This window comes from Poromitra crassiceps (assembly GCF_964638095.1).
Source record: "Poromitra crassiceps genome assembly, contig: HAP1_SCAFFOLD_293, whole genome shotgun sequence".
Classification (NCBI taxonomy): domain Eukaryota; kingdom Metazoa; phylum Chordata; class Actinopteri; order Beryciformes; family Melamphaidae; genus Poromitra; species Poromitra crassiceps.
In genome coordinates, this window is record NW_028152107.1 from 152,173 (window position 1) to 157,500 (window position 5,328).

A 5,328-nucleotide genomic window follows, 5' to 3' on the forward strand; every position below is an offset into this window, starting at 1 on the left:
ATTGTGTTACTTATGAATGGAATTATAGTGAAAATAAAGTACCGCCGTTTCGGCTGGGGATCCCCTGGAACCCGCTGAAGGACCCCTGGGGGTCCCCGGACCCGCATTTGAGAACCACTGATTTACGGAAGGTGGACAAAGTACTTTTCTCATGATCGTTGCTAACGAAAGCATTGTTTTTTTCCTAGCAAAAATGGTTTAAAGCTGCTAGGTTTATTCAAATGATTGCAAAATATGGTATCAAATTCACCCTCTTCCACACCCTTGTAAAAGAGGGTTGCTGTTTGTCATTTGGAAGGGTTGAGAAGCACTAGTGTAGGTGAAGTCATGTAGCCTACAGTATACCAAGTATATGAAGTACAGGTACTACTGTAGCTGTACTGCTACTTTCTTCTTCTGAGTATATCAACCTGTGATGCATACTGCTTAAGGACAATACGGGGTATCTACGGTACTGTATACCCCCACCTCCTCAATTACTGTACTTCATTACAGCACCAAAATACCTGTTGGTGCAAGCATACCCCTGATAATTGATAACTGATTTGGACCAATTAGTGTGCGCTTCCACTTTTTAATACGTTTTTGTCTGTGCAGATTTTAGAATGCACCACAAACTTATAATTGAGCCAATTGAGAGTTTTGTGACTGCAAGGAATACAAAATAAAATATGGAGGCCCGAGGCAAAGCTCTGCGAGAGGAATTACTGGGATACATAAGTGGTGACAAACACTTTGGGGAACGCATGTCTGGATCTGGACGACACCACGACAAACCTGTTAACCTCACAACCTGAACCACAACACAAAGAATCAGAGGGTCAAGTAACAAACGAACATGAACGGTCAACCCACTAAATAAATCACTCGCTAAATCTAATCTAAGAATAATCAAGGCTGATGTGAGCAAAGGGGATACTACTACAGCATTTAGGCCGAAAGAAAACAAAAACAAGACATGGCTATGCTAATGTAAAGAGGAACACAGCTATGCTACCTGCAGGTATTCAAATTTGGCCCGCATCGAAAATGAAAAAATAAAACCTGCAACAGACCGAGAGGCTTTTCATGGTCAAAAATTAAGACACAGTTCTGCATTGATCTTTGAGTAGTAAAACCGTAGTAGCTACTGGCAGGCGCACACACCAGATCGTTAATACGTCATTTTGTAGGCGGCTGCTGGTGGCACATGTTCCCGCCCCCTTTTAGGGGGGAAACACAAGCTCCTCCCCGTTGACTTTCAATGTAAAATAGCACTACCCAAAAAATATATAGAAACATAACAGAATCAATCTCGTTTATTAATGACCCCAAAACACCATGACATGACAATATATTACAACTCGGCCGGCCAAGATACACCGGAAATATGACTTTGACCCATCTAAAATCATGTAACTCATGACCCGTCTCTGATCTAGTTCCGGTGTCCGCCTGTTGCTACTTTAGTCTTCCGACATTAAATGCTGTTGTAGTGGAGCCCAGCGTCGTTGTAGGCTACTTGGCTCGGGGCTGTAATGTAAATATGTGACATGAGTCACATGATTTTAGATGGGTCAAAGTCATATTTCTGTTATTTTTCTATATTTTTTTGGTAGTGCTATTTCACATTGAAGTCAACGGGGAGAGGCTTGTGTTTCCCCCCTAAAAGGGGGCGGGGCCTAATTGCCCATCTGATGTATGGTGCGGTGTAAATTCAGCGTCTTTGCACTGTTGTGAATGTGGCCCTCCGTTGTTTGGTCAGAACCTGAGTCTGTTTAGTATGTTTTTGGGGGTCAAAGGGCACGTGTCTACAAACGTCTGAGAGGTAATGACACACAACACATGGCACATTTTGGGGGGGCCATGCCAATCACGTCCGTTTGCTCCGGACATTTCAAATGTGGCTAAAAGTCCATGTAGGACTCGTGCATCTGTTGCCAGTCACCATTACGCCCTATAGGGTCTTACTGTAAAAAAAACAATGTAATTGTTATGGCATATTTGCCCTATGCCTCGCATCAGCTTTTTAAACTTCTTCAACCCAAGACACGCTATGAAAGACTCACACTCTGCTCATCAATCCATATTGTTACTCCATATTGGCTCCCGATACATTTACACATTTATTTGAGTATCCTCCGCACATCAAGCGCCAAAGTTGCTTTTAACTGTACTGAAGCATCCTGCTGTTTTGCTCGAACCTGTTGTCAGGGGCAGGTTGAGGAGTTCAGGCCCCTGAGTAAACTGTTGCTGTCAGGACTGTTGACACGTACGTCAGGTCAGGAGCCAGAAAAATAAAGCGGTTTAAAACTCTTTCTGAGGTCAAAAGGGTCAGAGGATGAGGGAGGGAGAGAGATGGTAAACAAAAAGAAACTAGAGAGAGAGAGAGAGAGAGAGAGAGAGAGAGAGAGAGCGAGAGAGAGAGAGAGAGAGAGAGAGAGAGAGCTCTGGAGTGTGGCATATAAACTGTGTTGTAGAGCCGGAGAAACTTAAGGCCCCCGCAGAGCACACCTTGGGCATCCTGCAGACAGCTCGCAGAAGTGGAGAGGGTGTGTCAACACACACACACACACACACACACACACACACACACCCACACACACACACACACACACACACACACACACACACACACACACACACACACACACACACACCCACATACACAAACACACACACACACACACACACACACACACACACACACCATCCTGATCACATGACGTTGATCAAGTTATCAGTCTGGACTTCCAGTCGTCCGCATCGATTTCCTGAAGTAACAATGTAACTGGCCAATCAGGTAAGTGCGTTTCCCGAAGCAATGAGTGGTAACATTAACATTAGCGGAGTGAACACAGCCATAAGTGCAGCTATTGCAGAAACAGACTCGATAACAACAATTAAACAAGAACAAGAGGACGCACCAGCCGAGTTTCTCAGCGGAAAAGACGTTTTGGCGGCTGCACATTCTGGGGGCAGACATAGCTTTCTCTTTCTGTTCTTTATTACTTTTCTTACTCCGTCTTATCTCTGTCTCCCCATCTCTCTAATCTATACTATCTCTCTCTCTCTCTCTCTCTCTCTCTCTCACTCTCTCTCTCTTTCTCTCTCTCTCTCTCTCATCTGACAGTCGAGCGTCCCACAAGCATGATAATTAGTAGACAGTAACCTTATGTGCTAAGAAAAAAAAAAAAAATCTCGTTAGTGGAAAGTTGCAGGAATGCTGGGCTAGACTCAACACCCACTCATACAAATGCCAGAAGCACTAATGAGTGAGTCAACTACCCTAGCTGTCATGTAAAGAAAAAAAAACGACTACAATACGTATATTATCGATTGAATCTAATCTGAAGTTTTACATCTCGTTTTCTCAGTAAATGGTTTATAATTCCATTGATTCAGTGCTGCACCGCCATCTGGGAGCAAAGCAGCAGCGCCAGGATGGACTCTTGTGTTACAGCACATTACCTCTGCTGGGAGGAGCTGACTCACAGGGGGAGGAGCTGACTCACAGGGGGAGGAGCTGACTCACAGGGGGAGGAGCTGACTCACAGGGGGAGGAGCTGACTCACAGGCTCTATGCTCTTGAAAGGCATACCAAAAAATATGGCTGATGAGGCAGAAACGGGCCACAGCAGAATGACTGCAAGAATGTGACAATATGACAACTCCAGGCTGCACAATAGGAATGATCAGAGGCTGCAGGCCCCCCTGTGCCGGACCACCCTCCGTGCCCACCCTATGCCGGACCAGAGCCATGTATATAGTAGCGCGATACCCCGTCCTGGCTGCTCATTGGCTAATGAGTGACGCATTTTGGTCCTCCACTGACGCCACTCTCTCTCTAAATTGCTCTGTGCCGGACCACCCTCCGTGCCCACCCTATGCCGGACCACCCTCCGTGCCCACCCTGTGCTGGGTCACCCCCACCTTCCCTCACCTCACTTGCACGGGTCACAGAACATTCTGCTCTTACTTCCTCCATCATCTTCTCTCTCTAGCGCTGGCCCACAAAGCCTCAACCCAACAGCCTGAACATTTCCCCACAAGAACCTTGTCAGAATATTTCCTGATTACTCCATAACTAACATCACCAAGTAACATGGGGGTGAATGTGGATTGGTTCCATTTTGGAACCAGCCTCAAGTGGCCATTCGAGGAACTGCACTTTTTGGCACTTGCGCAAAAGGCTCCATGTGTCCAGGCCTGAGGTTGCCACTTCGATTAGACTTGTGCTGTTGCACATATTGACATAGTAGACTGAATCCTTGCATTTGTTTTGAACTTCTGGCATAACGATGGTCAAATTTAAAGAACGTCTCCAATGATGAACCACTTTAATCCAAGTATATTGTCTCCTATTGGCCTTCGTAAACCCATATCGGTCAAACCGTAATCCACACATAACGTAATCTCCTTCCTTGCTATTCACGAGTTTCCTGGTGAAACCGTGTGTGCTTCCATGACACCCTCCCTCCCTGTTTCCAGCTGCCGGTTGCCTGTTTCCGCCCAGGACCGTTCATAGTGAAAGAGACTGAAAATAATCGTAATCATTGTTGTGACTTTGTACCTACCTATGTCTTGTAATGTTGCCCCCCAGCACAATAATTTCACACGTGCATAATTGTACAACGGAGTGACAATACCTTGAATCTTGAAAGAGAGAGACCGCTAAAGCTACGTTCAATGACCAAATAATAAGAGTTCCGGTTTCGACGTTTAGCCTCCAAAACAAAAGCGGCCGCTATGCAACCACATACTATTTTTAGCCATTTCGGCTAAAATAAGCCCATACAGTACCAGTGAATTGACATTCACCTCATTTTTGTAAAATATCGGCGCTATGCAACCACACAACGTTACTATTTTTAGCCATTTCGGGTAAAATAAGCAAAACCCTTTGACAGCTCGCTCCTTGCTAGTGAAAAAAATGTAAACAGGAAGTCGACAACCGGCAACTGCTGAGAATCATGGGAAACGTAAGTCCAGGAATAAGGTGAATACTGAGGCAACACTGTCCCAGCATCCTCCAGATACAACTCCGTCACTTTTTTATCCATCACCTGGCTGACAGCAGGCTGAGGTAAAGAATGAATTTCCTGAATACAATGTAACAGGAAAAGATATGAATTTGAGGATGCTTCAGTGCAGCGAGAGAGTAACTCTGCCCTCCCCCGACGAGCAACTACATCCCTGTGCTACAGTCTGAGGACCATTTAAGCTTGGTGATAGTGGTGTAGTGCCAATGCTGTTGCGGCGGTAGGCCGACGCATAGCAACGCTAATTATGTAATACAGATGGGCGACCACAGGCAGCTTTTCCGCACTGAGAAACGAAGGAAACGAG